Genomic DNA, 21,285 nt, shown 5'->3' with positions numbered 1-21,285 from the left:
AGAAGCCAGCACCTACCGGAGAAGTAGAGGGGCGAATGTAACCCTTGGCCAGATATTCCTGGATATACTCTCTCATGGCTTCACGTTCGGGACAAGAAAGATTAAATATCCTACCCTTGGGGAGCTTAGCTCCTGGTACCAATAAGATAGCGCAATCGTATTCTCTATGAGGAGGTAACACTTCGGAGGCCTCCCTAGAGAAAATATCAGCGAAGTCCTGAACAAACTCAGGTAGCGTGTTCACCTCCTCAGGGGGAGAAATAGAATTAACAGAAAAACATGACGTCAAGCATTCATTACCCCATTTGGTAAGCTCCCCAGTATTCCAGTCAAACGTGGGATTATGCAACTGCAACCAGGGAAGGCCTAAAACCAAATCGGACGATAATCCCTGCATCAACAGTACAGAGCACTGCTCCAAATGCATGGAGCCAACAAGGAGTTCAAAAACAGGGGTATGCTGTGTAAAATAACCATTAGCAAGAGGAGTGGAGTCGATACCCACTACCGGAACAGGTTTAGGCAAATCAATCAAAGGCATAGCTAGAGACATAGCAAATTCCACAGACATGATATTAGCAGAAGACCCTGAATCCATGAAGGCACTGCCGGTAGCAGACCTACCACCAAAAGAGACCTGAAAGGGAAGCAAGATTTTATTACGTTTCATATTTACGGGAAATACCTGTGCGCCCAAGTGACCTCCCCGATGATCACTTAGGCGCGGAAGTTTTCCGGCTGCTTATTCTTACGCCTAGGACAGGTGTTCACTTGATGCTTGTCATCCCCACAATAGAAGCAGAGACCAGGCAGGTATAAATAGACAGAGGGCGGGAGCTAGCTCCATCTGGCCAGGCTGCGATAGGCTCTCCCACTCCTAAGCCTGCCATCCTGAGTGGTGGAAGATGGAGTCAGTCTCAGAGACATAGCCTCAGGTGCAAACTGATTACCTATGGGCGTATACACAGAAGTTGTGCCTGGCAGATCCTTTACAGAAACTGAAGATTTCCTACAACGGTGTGTACTACTCCCTTCAGAGGACAGCACAAACAGGCTCTAACCAGAGTAGAAAGAGAAGTGGGAGGCCCCGCTGCACAACTGAGCAACAAGACAAGTACATTAGAGTCTCTAGTTTGAGAAATAGACGCCTCACAGGTCCTCAACTGGCAGCTTCATTAAATAGTACCCGCAAAATGCCAGTGTCAACGTCTACAGTGAAGAGGCGACTCCGAGATGCTGGCCTTCAGGGCAGAGTGGCAAAGAAAAAGCCATATCGAGCCGATGTGTCATGTATCAGGAGCATCTTCGTGAGAATGGATCCTATTTGCCCATAGAAAGGAGGATAACTGAACAGGGATAATTTTTAAAGCTGCAAGACAATTTGGCTGAGATGTGATTTTTTTTCTTTCAGTACTGTACATGATCACTTTACTCCAGGTTACACTTGTATATATTTAAATAACCAGCACGGAGTAATGTGGTGAACTTGAGGTATCCTACCTGACATGCCTGCTGTCCTTTGTGACTAAATTACATTACTAGGTCGGACAGTTTCTCCCTCATTTGTTCACTGCATTCCTCATTCAATTCATGAATAAGAAGGATCAGGATGAATAGTGCATATATATATATATATACACTACCGTTCAAAAGTTTAGGGTCACTTAGAAATGTCCTTATTTTTGCAAGAAAAGCACAGTTTTTTTCAATGAAGATAACATTAAATTAATCAGAAATACACTCTATACATTGTTAATGTGCTAAATGACTATTCTAGCTGCAAACGTCTGTTTTTTAATGCAATATCTACATAGGTGTATAGAGGCCCATTTCCAGCAACCATCACTCCAGTGTTCTAATGGTACATTGTGTTTGCTAACTGTGTTAGAAGGCTAATGCATGATTAGAAAACATTTGAAAACCCTTGTGCAATTATGTTAGCACCACTGTAAACAGTTTTGCTGTTTAGAGGAGCTATAAAACTGACCTTCCTTTGAGCTAGTTGAGAATCTGGAGCATTACATTTGTGGGTTCGATTAAACTCTCAAAATGGCTAGAAAAAGAGAGCTTTCATGTGAAACTCGACAGTCTATTCTTGTTCTTAGAAATGAAGGCTATTCCATGCGAGAAATTGCCAAGAAACTGAAGATTTCCTACAACGGTGTGTACTACTGCCTTCAGAGGACAGCACACACAGGCTCTAAAGAGAGTAGAAAGAGAAGTAGGAGGCCCCGCTGCACAACTGAGCAACAAGACAAGTACATTAGAGTCTCTAGTTTGAGAAATAGACGCCTCACAGGTCCTCAACTGGCAGCTTCATTAAATAGTACCCGCAAAACGCCAGTGTCAACGTCTACAGTGAAGAGGCGACTCCGGGATGATGGCCTTCAGGGCAGAGTGGCAAAGAACAAGCCATATCTGAGACTGGCAAATAAAAGGAAAATATTAATATGGGCAAAAGCACACAGACATTGGACAGAGGAAGATTGGAAAAAAGTGTTATGGACAGACGAATCGAAGTTTGAGGTGTTTGGATCACACAGAAGAACATTTGTGAGACGCAGAACAACTGAAAAGATGCTGGAAGAGTGCCTGACACCATCTGTCAAGCATGGTGGAGGTAATGTGATGGTCTGGGGTTGCTTTGGTGCTGGTAAAGTGGGAGATTTGTACAAGGTAAAAGGGATTTTGAATAAGGAAGGCTATCAATCCATTTTGCAACGCCATGCCATACCCTGTGGACAGCGCTTGATTGGAGCCAATTTCATCCTACAACAGGACAATGACCCAAAGCACACCTCCAAATTATGCAAGAACTATTTAGGCAAGAAGCAGGCAGCTGGTATTCTATCTGTAATGGAGTGGCCAGCGCAGTCACCAGATCTCAACCCCATAGAGCTGTTGTGGGAGCAGCTTGACCGTATGGTACGCAAGAAGTGCCCATCAAGCCAATCCAACTTGTGGGAGGGGCTTCTGGAAGCATGGGGTGAAATTTTCCCGATTACCTCAGCAAATTAACAGCTAGAATGCCAAAGGTCTGCAATGCTGGAATTGCTGCAAATGGAGCATTCTTTGACGACAGCAAAGTTTGAAGGAGAAAATTATTATTTCAAATAAAAATCATTACTTCTAACCTTGTCAATGTCTTGACTATATTTACTAGTCATTTTGCAACTCATTTGATAAATATAAGTGTGAGTTTTCATGGAAAACACAAAATTGTCTGGGTGACCCCAAACTTTTGACCGGTAGTGTATATATATATATATATATATATATATATTATGAGCTTTGTTCTGGTGCTGCATTTATGTACCGAGTTTGGTTTTGATACTATATTTGTTATGTAAATGCAAGTGGAGCGATACCTCAAGGCTGCTGGAGTCTGTTGGGAGAGAGCGTGCACATAAACCCGCAACATCTAATCCGTAACAACTCTGGTCGACGGAATATAAGGCTACTCTAAGGTGAAAGTGAAACCAAATCTCGTTTAGCTCCGAGATCTCGCGAGATTTCGTATCCGTTGCTGGAATCTCACAAAAAAAGAGTCAGAAGTGTCAGGATTCTGAGTACACATGACATCCAGGCTGGATTTCATGTGTATTCATTATCAGGACACTGTAGTAATGTTAGGGTTTGTGTATGAGGCTGCACATAGCGATATATCTATATCGCTAGTGCAGTGTAAATGAATGGAGAGGAGTGCATGATGCCGATTGGTCAGCGTCATGCACTCCTCTGTACAACGCCCACTTGGTCGAAAGTAAAAGTACGCCCACTTGGGCATTAAGAAAGCTCATTAGCATAAACTTAAATCGCTCCTAACTTTGTGAAAAAAGATCGTTTTTTTTTAAATAAAAAGCATTACTGTGACCTACATTACAGCGCCCATCTCCTTATAATGTGGTGACAGAGTCTCTTTAACTGAAAGTCCAGAAATGGAGCAGAGGTAATCAGAAAAGCCACAGTCAAAACCAGTCGGGAGCAGATAATCAGAATCTGTAGGCAGAGGGTTAAAGAGAGACAAGCCAAGGTCAGTATACACGAGGTCCAGAAATCAGAAATGCAGGAGCAGTCAGGAGCTTGATCAGGAACCAGGAAGATTCACAATCAAAGACAGGAGGGAAGAGACAGGTATAAATACAAACCCACAGAAGATTTGCAGAAGGACAGAGAAGAGAGAAGCAAAAGAAGAACCGCCCAGAAGCTAGACAGGTTGTCACAGCGACCTTAAGGGAATAGGTGTTTTCCTAATAGTACACCCCTTTGGACCCTTAAGTCTTGGCCTAGGTTTCAAAGGAAACTTCAAGTGAAAATGTTTTACCAAACGACTGGTGTGTACTGAATGGGCAGGGACCCATGTACGTTCTTCTGGTCCATACTCTTTCCAGTGCACCAAATACTGTAGCGTACCCCTGACCCTTCTAGAATCCACAATTCTCTGGACCTCAAACTCCATATCTCGCGCTACCTGAACTAGAGGAGGAGGAGGTTTCTTGAGTGGACAAGATGATGGAAAAAACATTTTGGGAGAGATTTGTGAAATACATTATGAATCCTAAAGGATGCAGGAATCGCAAGACGAAATGACACAGGGTTAATAATTTCAACAATATTATATGGGCCGATAAACCTAGGGGCAAACTTACTAGAAGGCACTTTCAGTCGCAGATTTTTCATAGAAAGCCAAACCTATTGACCCACACACAATACAGGACCCACAGTAAGTTTTTTGTTAGCATTTTTCTTTTGAATAACTTGGGAGTTCTTCATGTTCAATAGAACATGAGCCCAAACTGTGCAGTTTATTTGATTCAACTTCCACCTCAGGATTATCACTAGAAGAGGTGGAAAATGAACCAAAACGAGGATGAAAACCATAATTGTAGAAAAACGGCGAACTATCAATAGAAACATGGTGGCGATTATTTATAGCAAATTCCGCTAAAGGAAGGTATGAGACCCATTCCATCTGGTTATCAGCAATATAACAACTAACATATTGTTCCAAGGTTTGAATAAAACATTCGGTTTGACCTTTACACTCAAGGTGGAATGCAGAAGAGAATGAGAACTGTATACCAAGTTTTTTACAGAAAGTTCTCCAGAAGTTAGCCACAAATTGAACACCTCTATCAGAGACAATATTTTCTGGAGTACCATGCAGGCGAACAACTTGATCAATAAATAGTTTAGACAAGGTTTTGGAATCAGGGAGTTGAGGCAAAGTAATGAAATGACACATCTTACTTAAACAGTCCACCTCAACCTATAGGACAGTTTTCCCTTTGGAGGAAGGTAAATCAGTGATGAAATCCATTGACTGATGAGACCAAGGTTTCTGTGGAACAGGTAATGGCAATAATTCACCCATAGGATGAGTTCGAGGAGTTTTGGCGTGAGCGCAGACATCGCAAGCAGACATAGGGACTTACACCACGAGACAAGAACGGCCACCAATAGAGCCGTGAGACCAATTTTTTAGTACCAGTTATACCTGGATAACCACACAAAACAGAATCATGTAACTCATTGAGCAAACAAAATCTGAACTGAGGAAATCTGAACTTCCCTGCAGGAATAGTTTTCGGAGCAAGTTGTTGACACATTCTTTAATTTCAGTTGTAAGATCAGATGATATTGCAGAAACCACTAACCCCTTAGATAAAATAGGTTCAGGATGAAAGACGGGACCTGTGAGGAACAAAAGCTATGGGATAATGCATCGACCCTAAAATGTTTAGACCCGAGTCTGTGGGTTACAATGATGTCAAATTTGGTAAAAAAAACAACAAAACAAGGCCCACCTAGCCTGTCTGGGATTGAGTTTTTTGGTAGATTATAAAAAAGTCAGGATTTTATGGTCAGTCAGTACAGTAATTTGATGTCTGGCCTCCTCTAGAAAGTGGCGCCACTCTTCAAACGCCCACTCAATAGCAAGAGCCCCACGATTACCTATATAATAATTCTTTTCAGTGGAAAAAAATTTACGAGAAAAAAAAAGTACAGGGGTGTAGGTTGATAAATACAGAAGACCCTTAAAACAAAACAGCCCCCACACCTATTTCTGAGGCATCGACCTCAACAATAAAGGGATTAGACTGGTCAGGCTGAAGTACAGGAGCTTTCATAAAACATTGTTTTAAGATTTCAAATGCGGAGACCACAGTAGGTTTCCAATATACAAGATCAGAACCCACTTTAGTTAGATCTGTCGAAGGTTTGGCAATGGAGGAAAAATTATAAATACATTTTTGGTAGTAATTTGAAAAACCCAAGAACCTCTGCAGAGTCTTAAATTAAGTAAGTTGAACCCAATTAAGAATTGCTTGAACCTCAGCGGAGTCCATCCGAAAATCATTAGGAAACAGCACATACCCAAAGAAATTAATTTCCAGAACTCCAAAAACATATTTTTCAAACTTCGCATAAAGACAATTTTCCCTCAGTACTTGAAGGACGGACCTTAAATGTTGGACATGAGAGGACAATCAGAAGAAAATACAAAAATATTGTCTAGATACATGACCACAAAACGTCTAATAAAATTTCTGAAAATGTCATTAACCAGGTTTTGAAAAACTGCAGGAGCATTACTTAAACCAAAAGGCATGACCAAATACTCATAATGACCTCCAGGAGTATTAAATGTCTTCCACTCATCTCCTTTACGGATACGAACCAAATTGTAGGCCCCACGTAAATCTAGTTTAGAGAACCACCTGGCTCCTTAGATCTGATTAACCCTTTCCCTCTTTGGCCACTTTTGACCTTCCTGACAGAGCCTCATTTTTCAAATCTGACATGTTTCACTTTATGTGGTAATAACTTCGCAATGCTATAACCTATTCAAGCGATTCTGAGATTGTTTTCTCGTGACACATTGGAATTTATGATACTATCAAAATTTGCTCGATACATTCAGTATTTAATTGTGAAAAACACCAACAAATGTATCTGCTTGTAAGACAGGCAATTATACCACACAAAATTGTTGCTAATTAACATCCCCCATATCTCTACTTTAGCTTGGTATAGTTTTTTTGAACATCCTTTTATTTTTCTAGGACGTTACAAGGCTTAGAACTTTAGCAGCAATTTCTCACATTTTCAAGAAAATTTCAAAAGGCTATTTTTTCAGGGACCAGTTCAGATGTGAAGTGGTTTTGAGGGCCTTATATATTAGAAACCCCCAATAAGTCACCCCATTTTAAAAACGTCACCCCTCAAAGTAATCAAACCAGCATTTAGAACGTTTCTTAACCCTTTAGACGTTTCACTGGAATTAAAGCAATGTAGAGGTGAAATTTACAAATTAAATTTTTTGGGGGAGAAATTCATTTTTATAAATTTTTTTTGCAACACAGAAAGTTTTACCACATAATTGCAACTCAATATTTATTTCCCAGGTTCTGCAGTTTTAGGAAATATCCCACATGTGGCCCTAGCATGCTAATGGACTGATGCACCGGCCTCAGAAGCAAAGGCGCACCTAGAGGATTTTGGGGCCTTCTTTTTATTAGAATATATTTTAGGCACCATGTCAAGTCTGAAGGGCTCTTGCTGTGCCAAAACAGTGGAAATCCCCCAAAAGTTAACCCATTTGGCAAACTACACCCCTCAAGGAAATTACCTAGGGGTATAGTGAGCATTTTGACCCCACAGGTTTATTGCAGAAATTATTGGAAGTAGGCTGTGAAAATTAAAATCTAAATTTTTTTCAAAGAAAATGTAGGTTTAGTTAATTTTTTCTCATTTCCACAAGGACTAAAGCAATTTCTCCCAAGTAAAACAACACCCCACTTTTGGTTATGAATGGCTGTTTGGACACAGGGCAGGGCTTAGAAGGGAAAGAGCGCCATTTGGCTTTTGGTGCTCAAATTTAGCAGGAATGCCTTGCGGAGGCCATGTCGCATTTGCAAAGCCCCTGAGGGACCAAAACAGTGTAAACGCCCCACAGGTGACCCCATTTTGGAGACTACATCCCTTGAGGAATTAATCTAGTTGTGTAGTGAGCATTTTGACTCCACAGGTATTTCATAGATTTTATTGGAATTGGGAAGTGAAAATAAAAACAATCCTTTTTCTTCAATAAGATGTAGCTTTAGCTCAAAATGTTTCATACTCCCAAAAATAAAGGAAAAAAAGAACCCCAACATTTGTAAAGCAAATTTTCCCGAGTATGGCAATACCCCATTTGTGGTCATAAACTGTTGTTTGGGCACACGGCAAGGATCAGAAGGGAAGGAGCGTCACTTGGCTTTTGGAGTGCAGAATTTGCTGGATTGGTTTCTGGTCGCTATGTCACATTTGCAAAGCTCCTGTGGGACCAAAACAGTGGAAACCCCAGAAGTGACCCCATTTTGGGACCTACACCCCTCAAGGTATTCACGTAGGGGTGTAGTGAGCATGTTAACCTGCAGGTGTTTTGCAGAAATTAGTGTGCACTCGATGTTGCAGAGTGAAAATGGGATTTTTTTCATAGATATGCCAATATGTGGTGCCCAGCTTGTGCCACTATAACAAGACAGCTCTCTAATTATTATGCTGTGTTTCCCAGTTTTAGAAACATCCTACATGTGACCTTAATATTTTGCCTGGACACTTGACATGGCTCAGGAGTGAAATAGTAACATGTAAAATTGAGGCCTAATTTAGCGACTTTCAAAGTATTGGTTCAAAATTGCAGAGGCTCTGATGTGAAGTAATAAAAGAAACCCCTGAGAAGTGACACCATTTTGGAAACTGCACCCCTCATGGCATTTATTAAGGGGTGTAGTGAGTATTTTCATCCCACAGGTCTTTTCCATAAATGATTGCGTTGCGGATGGTGCAAAGTAAAAATGTAAATTTTTCCCTAGATATGCCATGTCAGTGGCAAATATGTCGTGCCCAGCTTATGCCACTGGAGACACACATCCCAAAAATTGTTAAAAGGGTTCTCCCGGGTATGGCGATGTCATATATGTGGAAGTAAACAGCTGTTTGGGCACACTGTAGGGTTCAGAAGGGAGGGAGCACCATTTGGCTTTTGGAGCGTGGATTTTGCTTGGTAGTAGATTTGTTTCAAGTTTTACTGGTATTTCAGTTTATAATGTGGGGGTACATGTAAGCTGGGCAGAGTACATCAGGGGCATAGTCAGGTGGTATAATAATGGGGTAAAAAAAAAACAATAAAATAATCCATAGATGTGTGTTACGCTGTGAAGCAATCCTTTCTGCACAGGCCAGTGTCGCACTGATAAATGTCCTTCCTTACCCCCTTTTTGTCCACACTCAACACCTTTGCAGTTTGGGGAATTTTGCTGGGAAAGTGTTGTCCTGGTATGAAACGGGCACCCTCGCTTCCAGCAGATATGTTAGGGCATTTCCCTTCCTGGTTCCATAACTTTAGGGCCTTGATAATTCGACTCTTGAAACAGAAGAAATGTTCCGCTCGGGCACAACTGCATATTATTTTATTTCCTGACTTATTGGAGCCTTAAAGAGGCTCTGTCACCACATTATAAGTGTCCTATCTCCTACATAATGTGATCGGCGCTGTAATGTAGATGACAGCAGTGCTTTTTATTTAGAAAAACGATCTATTTTTACCACATTATGAGCGATTTTAGCCAGGACGGGATGTCTATTCACAATACCGACACTTCTGTAACGTTTCTGTGGTACATACACGAGAGCAAGCGTAATCTCGCTGTAACCTGTCATTTACAGCGTGATCTCGCGAGATTACGCTTGCAGTGCTGTAAGTACCACAGAAACGTTACCGAAGTGTCCGCTTTGAATCGCTGCATCTAAGGGGGTAATGGCAGGGATCAGAGCTAGCACCGGTTCCTGCCGTTACTGGTAGATGTCAGCTGTAACATACAGCTGACATCCACCGCTGATGACGCCGGCTCTGCTCTTGAGCCGGCACCATCTTGCCGTCAGCTACGGAAGCCTTTCAGGCTCTACCTACTGGCGGGGCCTGAACGGCTACCGTGCTAGGCAGACCCGGAGGCCAGTATTAGACCACCGGAATGCCATTGCAGCCAACGGAACCCTAGCAATTTCATTGCTGGGGTGCCGATGAGCTGCAAACTCCTTAAATGCAGCGATCACATTTGACCGTTGAATTTAAGGGGTTAATGGCGGGGATCGAAGCTAATTTCAGTCCCCGCCATTACAGCTGGATGTCAGCTGTAATACACCGCTGACATCCGGCGATGATGGCACCGACTCAGCTTCTGAGCTGGTGCCATCCATTTGGCGTATGGATACAACAAAATGCGGGAAGCACTAGCTTTCCATGACAAATGTCGGGAAGGGGTTAAACAGGTCCGGGATGAGTGGAAGAGGATATTGATTATTAACAGTAATCTTATTAAATTCACGATAGTCGATGCAGGGTCTTAAACCGCCATCTTTTTTTCAACAAAGAAAAAAACAGCTCCCACTGGAGAAGTAGATGGATGGATATGACCCTTACGGAGACTGTCTTTTATATCATCTTTCATGGCCTGTCTTTCCAGAGCAAAGATTATACATTCGCCCCTTTGGCAGCTTAGCATTAGGGAGGAGTATGATAGGACAGTTGTACGGTCTATGAGGAAGGAGAGATTCAGAACCAACTTCTGATAAGACATCCACATAATCTTGAATATACTCAGGCAATGATGGTGTGATGTAAGCGATTTTAGTAGGACAAAGACATGCAAGAATCGTAGCATTTAGAACTCCACTTAACTAAACTTGCTTTCACCCAATCAATAACTGGATTATGTGTCTGCCACCATGGGATACCCAATATTATTTCGGAGGGCAAATTTTCTAAAATAAAGAAAGAAATTTGTTCAGTATGCAAAGTATCCACTTTCAATGTAGCAGGCGGAGTAGGGAACTTCACTGACCCCTGAACGAAAGTTTTATCAATAGCGGAAACCTTGACTGGGGTACAAATCAATTTTTTAGCCACCTAAATTATCTAAGAAATTTGCTACAGAACCACAATCCACAAAAGCTTGTCCAGAAACACAAAAATTATCAAAACATAAATCAACAGGCAAAAGGATTTTTTTTGAAAATGTGGGAAAACCCTGATTCCCCAGATGGCATTCCCGGGGACCATCTAGGCTCTGCAGTTTTCCGGAGCCGGGCGTTTCTGGGCGTTTGGAACAGTTCTTGAATGTACGGCCAGCGTAACCACAATAAAAACAGCCCCTTGCATTTATTAAAAAGTCTCCGTTCCTGAGAAGACATAGTGGAGCCCAACTGCATGGGTTCTGGTCCATCAGAAGATGGTCCAGCACAGGGAAGGGGAGCATCCATAATAATTTTCCTCTAGAGTAAGGCCCATGCACACTTCAGTTTTTTCCTTCAGGGTGCTATCCGTTTTTGTAACTGATAGCACCCTGAACCCATTTATTTCAATGGGGCCATGCACACTTCAGTTTTTTTGACGGTCCGTTCCGATCCAAAGTAGAGCATGTCCTACTTTGGTCCGAGAATCCGTGACCGTGAGGCCCATGCAAGTCAATGGGGCCGTCAAAAAAACTGAAGGCACACGGAAGGCATACGTGTGTCGTCCGTGTGTGACGGAGCCGTTGCCTAACAACCGCCGGGGGGGGCAGAAAAACATTAGAAAAATATTACACTAATCGGCAGCCACTTGTCTCTATCAATAACTGATAGAGAAAAGAGGCTGCTGATTAAAAATAAAATAAAAAGCATTTCATACGTACCCGGTCGTTGTCTTGGTGATGAGTCCCTCTTCTTCCCCCAGTCCAACCTTCTTTTGTGACGCGGCAGCCTGTGATTGGCTGCAGAGGCCGCTGCAGCCTGTGATTGGCTGCAGAGGCGGTCACGTGGGATGAAGCGTCATACCTGGAGGCCGGCCTTCTGACGTCATCCTGAAGTGCGTGACCGCCACTACAGCCTGTGATTGGCTGCAGAGGCGACATGGATTGAACGTCATCGCTGGAGGCCGGACAGGAGGAATGTAAGTATGAACTTATTATTTTTTTTTTTATTACATAAAATTTTGATTTTCCGCGCGCCGAGCATGTACTGTCAAGGTTGCTGAAAGAGTTACCGCCGATCAGTGCAGTCCATTAACTCTTTCAGCACCCTGGACAGTACCATGCTCAGCGCACGGAAACGGAAACACGGAGTGCACACGGCAGTGCACACGGAAATCACACGGCCGCTAAAACGGGTTCACGGACCCGTCAAAAGCGGCCGTGAAAACGGTGATGTAAGTGTGCACGAGGCCTAAGGGGTGGAGGATAATTAATTAAGAAATCATTTCAATTTTCCGAAAGGCATCGGCAGAATTGGCAACGGAGCATAGCATCATTCCACTGAGAAGAAATAGACCATCGTCTGAACTCTGAACAATAATCCTCGACTGTTCGTAGTCCCTGCTGGAGACATAACATCTTGGCCTCAACTACTGCAGTGACGTCTGGTTCTCCATAAATGAGCTCGAAAAGAGGATTCCACAGAAAAAAGTTCAGGGGCATCAGGTCCCAATGAAAAGGCCCAGGTTTGAGGATCACCCTGCAAGAGCGGAACAACGATACCCACTCGCTGCTGCTCAGCTCCAGAGGAGATAGGTCTCAGACGAAAATATAATTTACAACTGTCCCACAGCAGATTGGCAGAAGGACAGAGAAAGGAGAGTAGCCTTGAAAAAAGACGACTAAGGGGGGACATGATTAATTTATATAAATATATTAATGGTACATACAAAAGATAGGGTATGTTCACATGCACTGTTTTCAGACGTAATTCAGGCCTTTTACACCTCTAATTACGCCCAAAAAAACGGCTCAATTACACCTACAAACATCTGCCTATTGCTTTCAATGGGTTTTACGATGTTCTGTTCCCACGAGGTGTAATTTTACGCGTCGCTGTCAAAAGACGGCGCGTAAAAAGACGCCCACGAAAAAGAAGTGCATGTCACTTCTTGGGACGTTTTTGGAGCCGTTTTTAATTGACTCAGTTGAAAAACAGCTCCAATAACGGCCGTAAAATATGCAGCGAAAAACGAGGGTAGTTACAAAAACGTCTGAAAATCAGGAGCTGTTTTCGCTTGAAAATAGCTCCGTAATTTCAGACGTATTTTGCTAAGCCGTGTGAACATACACTAATTGTGTCGAGCACTGAGGGATCATTATTGCCATCTGGGGCACTCTGGATTACGAGTTCGTTTAGAGGATGGGGTATAGGTGGGGATGGTGCTGGAAAAGTCAGAAACCATCATGTCTGTGTGTCAAATTCTGCAGAGACGGGTCGTGACTGGAATAAGTTGTCACAGTGGTCTGGGCCGGATAGAGAAAAAAGGGAAAGTGAACGGCTCTAATCAGAGAAAACATCACCTGTGAGTCACTGGATATAAATGTGCTGTAATCACTTGTATTGTCTGCAGAGCTCCTGTGTATAACTGGAAACTTCCACTATGTGGTCACTATATGTTGGCAATATTGGTCTTTGTATAGCAGTATTATTCAGTACCAGTATGGAGGTATTATTCAGTCACTATGTGGTTATGGTGTGGAGGTATTATTCAGTAACAATATGGGGGTATTATTCAGTCACTGTGTGGTTATGGTGTAGTGGTATTATTCAGTAACAATATGGGGGTATTATTCAGTCACTATGTGGTCATGGTGTGGTGGTATTATTCAGTTACAGTATGGGGGTATTATTCAGTCACTATGTGGTCATGGTGTGGTGGTATTATTCAGTCACTATGTGGTTATAGTGTGGTGGTATTATTCAGTGCCAGTATGGAGGTATTATTCAGTCAGTATGTGGTTATGGTATGGCAGTATTATTTGTGTCACGATCACACGGTATGTGGAACCACTAGGCCGCTCCGCCGTAGCGGAGAGGCAGCTGGGATAGTCACAGTCTATACAAGAGTCTATAGCAGTTCATAACACACGGGTACCTGAACTAGTCCAGACAGTGGCTGTTGCTTCAGCACGGATGGAGGTAGGTGCAGCAGGTTGCACCAGACGTGGCGGACAGTAGAAGACGTGGCAGAAGACACTGTACGTGGCAGAAGACACTGGACGTGGCAAACGACAGCAGGTGCAGTAGACACAACTCAAAACACTAGTAGGCACAGGAACAAAAACACAGCTCGGGATACAGGAGGATGGGATTAATAGCACTATTTCTATTTTTTCAGATGACACCAAGCTATGTAATATAGTTCAGTCTATGGAAGATGTTCATGAATTGCAGGCAGATTTAAACAAACTAAGTGTTTGGGCATCCAGTCGGCAAATGAAGTTTAATGTAGATAAATGTAAAGTTATGCATCTGGGTACGAACAACCTGCATGCATCATATGTCCTAGGGGGAGCTACACTGGGGGAGTCACTTGTTGAGAAGGATCTGGCTGTACTTGTAAATCATAAACTAAATAACAGCATGCAATGTCTATCTGCTGCTTCAATGGCCAGCAGGATATTGTCGTGTATTAAAAGAGGCATGGACTCGCGGGACAGGGATGTAATATTACCACTTTACAAAGCATTAGTGCGGCCTCATCTAGAATGTGCAATTCAGTTCTGGGCTCCAGTTCATAGAAAGGATGCCCTGGAGTTGGAAAAAATACAAATAATAAGGGGCATGGAGAATCTAAGTTATGAGGAGAGATTTTAAGAATTAAACCTATTTAGCCTTGAAAAAAGACGACTAAGGGGGGACATGATTAACTTATATAAATATATGAATGGCGCATACAAAAAATATGGTGAAATCCTGTTCCATGTAAAACCCCCTCAAAAAACAAGGGGGCACTCCCTCCGTCTGGTGAAAAAAAGGTTCAACCTGCAGAGGTGACAAGCCTTCTTCACTGTGAGAACTGTGAATCTATGGAATAGTCACCGCAGGAGCCGTCACAGCAGGGACAGTAGATGGCTTTAAAAAAGGGTTAGATAATTTCCTAGAACAAAAAAATCTTAGCTGCTATGTGTAGAAATTTTTACCTTCCCTTTTCCCATCCCTTGGTTGAACTTGATGGACATGTGTCTTTTTTCAACCGTACTAACTATGTAACTATGTAACAGGGCACGGGTAACAACTGGAACGGGAAAACACTAAGGGACCATTTGCAAGACAGACCTGGGATAAACTAACATTACTCAGGCAAGGCTCAGAAGGGCAGGGGTTTTCTTATAGTCCAGGAAGTCATGTGAGTTGATAATGATGATTATTATTTTTATGTGTGCATGCTGGCCTTTTAAGAGTGCGGGCATGAGAGTGCGCACACCCGACGGGACACAGCGGACCGGAGGTGAGCGCTGGCAGCTCCTAGGAAGGAGATGGGGACCAGCGCTCACAGATCCATGGCTGCGGGCGTCGGGAGGTGAGTAAACCCGACGGCCCACGACCATGGACGCTACAGTATCCCCCCTCTTACGCCTCCTCTTTTTGGGGCCAGAGCGAGAGAGGAAATGTCCGACAGTAGTTGGAAGAGCACGACCAAGACTTCCAAGTACTTCCCTGGCCCCCTAGTTCGCCAGACTTGAACCCAATTGAGCATCTGTGGGACCACCACTATTGTCTTGTTGTCTATATCAGAGGCGTAGCTAGGTTCTCCAGCACCCGGGGCAAGGATTCAGTTTGGCGCCCCCCCCCAACCTCTTTCCCGACATCTCCTTCCCCCTCGCCGTGTTTGTTTTCTCTACCAATCGACGTGTCATTCATTTTTATGTATCGCGAGCATAAAAACATTTGTACATTTTACAAGCAATATAGTTCTATACACAACACCAGAACCAAGCTCAGTACATATATACAGCCCCAGAAGCAAACTCACTACATATATACAACACCAGCACAAATACAGCTCAATTTAGTGCAACCCCTGCCGTATAGGTGTGTACGGCGTAAAACTGCAGCTCCCAGCATGGCCCGAACAATGGTAAGGATATGCTGGGAGATGCCGTTTCACAAAAAATAAATCCTATCATAATCATATCACCCATCATCTCGCTGCAGATCATACAGTGACTACAGTGCTGATTAGAGGCAGAATAAACATTTACATTAAGTGACTCACCGGTGACGTCTCCATCCGGTCCAGACCTCTATGGTGGCTTCTCCCGGTCACAGCCCATTTCTGCAGTTTGCCACTCACATGTCTTCAGTTTCCCACTTTTCCAACATTTCTGCACCTATAAATAAATATAAAGTTATCATTATACCAAACACTAGGCCCCTAAATATAATAGCGCCAAACACTGCACCTCTAATTATAATAGCACCATACGCCGTGTCCTACACACACACACACTGTGCCCCATGTAGATAGTGCCTGCCATAGAGTCCCCTGTAGATAGTGCCCCCATACAGACCACCCCTGTATAGTGTCCCACAAATAACTCCCCCTATAGTGCTCTACAGATAGCCCACCCCTGTATATAGCCCCCTGTAGATATAGCCCACCCCTGTATATAGTACTCTACAGATAGCCCAACCATGTATGTAGCCCCCCTATAGATATAGCCCACCCCTGTATATAGTGCTCCACATATAGTCCACCCCTGTATATAGTGTTTCACAGATAGCCCACCCCTGTATATAGCCCCCCTTGTACATATAGCCCACCCCTATATATAGTGCTCCACTAGATAGTCCACCCCTGTATATAGTGCTCCACAGATAGCCCACCCCTGTATATACTATATACAAGGGTGGGCTATCTCTACAGGGGGACTATATCTACAGGGGGACTATATACAGGGGTGGGCTATCTACAGGCGTGGGCTATCTACAGGGGTACCATATCTACAGGGGGACCATATCTACAGGGGTGGGCTATATCTACAGGGCTGGGCTATATCTACAGGGGTGGGCTATATCTACAAGGGTTGGCTATAGCTACAGGGGGCTATATACTATATAGCCCCCCTGTAACTATAGCCCACCCCTGTATATGGTGCTCCATAGATAGCCCACCCCAGTATATAGCCCCCCTGTAGATATAGTCCCCCTGTATATAGCCCACCCCCTGTAGATATAGTCCACCTGTATATAGCCCACGCCAGTATATAGCCCCCTGTAGATATAGTCCCCCTGTATATAGCCCACCCCCTGTAGATATAGTCCACCTGTATATAGCCCACCCCCTGTAGATATGGTCCCCCTGTAGATAGCCCACCCCTGTTTATAGTCCCCCTGTAGATATAGTCCCCCTGTAGATAGCCCACCCCAGTATATAGCCCCCTGTAGATATAGTCCCCCTGTATATAGCCCACCCCCTGTAGATATAGTCCACCTGTATATAGTACTCTACAGATAGCCCAACCATGTATGTAGCCCCCCTATAGATATAGCCCACCCCTGTATATAGTGCTCCACATATAGTCCACCCCTGTATATAGTGTTTCACAGATAGCCCACCCCTGTATATAGCCCCCCTTGTACATATAGCCCACCCCTATATATAGTGCTCCACTAGATAGTCCACCCCTGTATATAGTTCTCCACAGATAGCCCACCCCTGTATATACTATATACAAGGGTGGGCTATCTCTACAGGGGGACTATATCTACAGGGGGACTATATACAGGGGTGGGCTATCTACAGGGGTGGGCTATCTACAGGGGTACCATATCTACAGGGGGACCATATCTACAGGGGTGGGCTATATCTACAGGGGTGGGCTATATCTACAGGGGTGGGCTATATCTACAAGGGTTGGCTATAGATACAGGGGGCTATATACTATATAGCCCCCCTGTAACTATAGCCCACCCCTGTATATGGTGCTCCATAGATAGCCCACCCCAGTATATAGCCCCCCTGTAGATATAGTCCCCCTGTATATAGCCCACCCCCTGTAGATATAGTCCACCTGTATATAGCCCACCCCAGTATATAGCCCCCTGTAGATATAGTCCCCCTGTATATAGCCCACCCCCTGTAGATATAGTCCACCTGTATATAGCCCACCCCCTGTAGATATGGTCCCCCTGTAGATAGCCCACCCCTGTTTATAGTCCCCCTGTAGATATAGTCCCCCTGTAGATAGCCCACCCCAGTATATAGCCCCCTGTAGATATAGTCCCCCTGTATATAGCCCACCCCCTGTAGATATAGTCCACCTGTATATAGCCCACCCCCTGTAGATATGGTCCCCCTGTAGATAGCCCACCCCAGTATATAGCCCCCTGTAGATATAGTCCCCATGTATATAGCCCACCCCTGTAGATATAGTCCCCCTGTATATAGCCCACCCCCTGTAGATATAGTCCCCCTGTATATAGCCCACCCCCTGTAGATATAGCCCCCCTGTATATAGCCCAACCCCTGTAGATATAGTCCACCTGTATATAGCCCAGCCCTGTAGATATAGTCCCCCTGTATATAGCCCACCCCTGTAGATATAGCCCCACTGTAGATATAGTCCCCCTGTATATAGCCCCCCTGTAGATATAGTCCCCCTGTAGCTTATAGTCCCCCTGTAGATATGGTCCCACACTTCTATTACAATTAAAAAATAAATAAATTTCAAACTCACCTTATTCCCGCTCCCACGCCGTCCGGCAGTTATGGAGACCTGCTCTCTTCTGCGCAGGTCTCCAGGGGGTTGAACACAGCGTCTATGAAAGGCGCTGATTGGCTGGGCAGGATGACTTTCCCTGCCAGTCAGTCAGCGCCTTTCATCGACAGAAGCGTCACTGGTACAAAAGGTACCAGTCGCTTCATTCGTGGAAAGGCGCTGAATGGCCGGGCACAGAACGTGCCCGGTCATTCATTGCTTCTAATTGTACCTGTGTCCTTGCGACACAGGTACAATTATAGTGCAGGAGGAGGGGGCGCTGGCGCCCCCCTCTGAACTGCGCCCGGGGCAAGTGCCCCGCCTGCCCCCCCTAGCTACGTCCATGGTCTATATGGATCCCCATGCAGCCTCCAGCAAATGTGGGATGCACTGCAGTCCGCATTGCTCCAGATACCTGAGACAACCGACCAGCACCTTATTGTGTCACTCCCAGCCCATCTAGCTGCTGTCTGTGCTGCACACGGCGGTTACTCTGGATATTAGCTGCTGGTCATAATAATGTGACTCAACTGTGTATATACCTTGGATGGAAGCTCTTAGCTAAGGGCATCTGTGGCTGAGGCACAAAAAGGTGACACCTGCGGCACCCTCTGTTTTAGGCCATGTACACATGCAGTAGATATTTTCCGTTATGAAGATGTCCTAAAATCCATTGCAAAATCTGCATGTTACATGTAGATTTTGCCACAGATTTCACTCTTTTTATAGCAATGGGTAAAGTCCACAGCAAAATCCCAAAAAATGCACGGCATGCTGGGTATTAGAAAATCTGCAGGATGCCCTCCAATTCAGTCAGTTTCTTTCACAGCTTGTGTATAGCGTTTTGTGAAACTCCATTCCCATGCATTGTACTGTACATTTGGTGCAGAATTTTTTATGTAGATCCATGTGGAAGATCCGCAAATGATCTGCTGCATATGCACTTGACTTCACGGAAATACTCTCGAGCTGACACTGTTTATGAGGCACTTTGACTGACACTGTTTATGAAGAACTCTCTGACTGTCCTGTTCATAAAGGCACTCTCTGACTAACATTGTTTATGGAGGCACTCTCTGACTAACATTGTTAATAGGGGCACTTTGTGACTGATACTGTTTATGGAGGCACTCACTGACTGTAAATATTTATGAGGGACCTCTCTAACTGACACTGTTTATGGAGGCACTCTCTGACACTTTTTAGGGAGACACTCTCTTAATGACACTGTTTATGAGGGCCCTCACTGTCTGTCACTGTTTATAGGGGCAAACTCTGACTGTTTATTGGGGCACTCTCTGACTGACTCTGTTTATTCAGGCACTCTCTTGTCTGAGACTGTTAATGGGGCACTCTGTCTGACACTGTTTGTGGGGAAACTCTGACTGATACAGTTTATGGAAGCACTCTCAGACTGACACAGTTTATGGAGACACTCTCTAGCTGTCACTGTTTATGGAGACACTCTCTGGTTGTCACTATTTTTGGAGGAATTCTCTGACTGTCACTGTTTGTGGGGACACTCTCTTTCTGACACTGTTTATAGGGGCACTATCTGACTGATACTGTTAATGGGGACACTCTCTGACACTGTTTATGGGGCACTCTTACTGACTGTTTATGAGAGCATTTTCTTACAAACACTGTTTATGGTGGGCACTCTGACTAACACTGTATATGGGGCACTCCCTGACTGACACGGTTTATGAGGGTCCTCTCTGACACTGTTTATGGGGCTATTTTCTAACTGACAATGTTTATGGAGGCACTCTCTGACACTTATGGAGGCACTCTTATTGACACTGTTTATGAGGGTGCTCTCTGACTGTCACTAATTATGGGGGCACTCTCTGACTGACACTCTTTATGGGGGTACTGTGTTAGTAACACTGTTTATGGGGGCACTCTCTGACTGACTGTTTATAGAGAAACTCTCTGACTGAGACTGTCCATGGTGGAACTGTCTGACTGTCACTTTGGGGACACTCTCTGCCTGACACTGTTTATGGATGCACTCTCCGACTGTCACTGTTTATAACGGCACTCTCTGTCTGACACTGTTTATGGGGCACTCTTTGACTAACTTTGTTTATAGGGACACACCCAGGCTGTCAATGCTTATATTGGAACTCTCTGACTGTCACTGTTTATGGGGGCCCTCTCTGATTAACGATGTTTATGGAGGCTCTCTCTGACTGACACTGTTTATGGGGGCACTGTCTGACTGACACTGTTTATGAGGGCCCTCTCTGACTGTCAATATTTATGGGCCCTCTCTGACTGTCAGTGTTTATGGGGGGGCACACTCTGACTGACACTGTTTAAGGTGGGGTCCTCTCCGACTGACAAGGTTTATGAGGGCCCTCTCTGACTCACACTGTTTATGGAGGCACTCTTTGACTGACACTATATAAGGAGACACTTTTTGATTGACAAAATTTAAGGAGGCACTCTTTAACTGACACTGTTCATGAGAGCCATCTTTGACTGTCACTGTTTATGAGGCACGCTCTGACTGACACGGGGCACTCTGACTGTTTACTGGGGCATTGCTGATTGACTGTTTATTGGGGCACTCTCTGACTGACTGTTTATGGGGAAACTCTCTGGCTGATACAGTTTATGGAAGCACTCTCTATCTGTTACTGTTTATGAAGACACTCTCTGGCTGTCAGTTTATGGAGGAACTCTCTGACTGTCACTGTGGGGACACTCTTTGTCTGACACTGTGTATGGGGGC

This window comes from Rhinoderma darwinii, chromosome 5, assembly GCF_050947455.1.
Source record: "Rhinoderma darwinii isolate aRhiDar2 chromosome 5, aRhiDar2.hap1, whole genome shotgun sequence".
NCBI classification, from domain to species: Eukaryota; Metazoa; Chordata; class Amphibia; order Anura; family Rhinodermatidae; genus Rhinoderma; species Rhinoderma darwinii.
Note: the sequence above shows the minus strand (reverse complement) of the source record.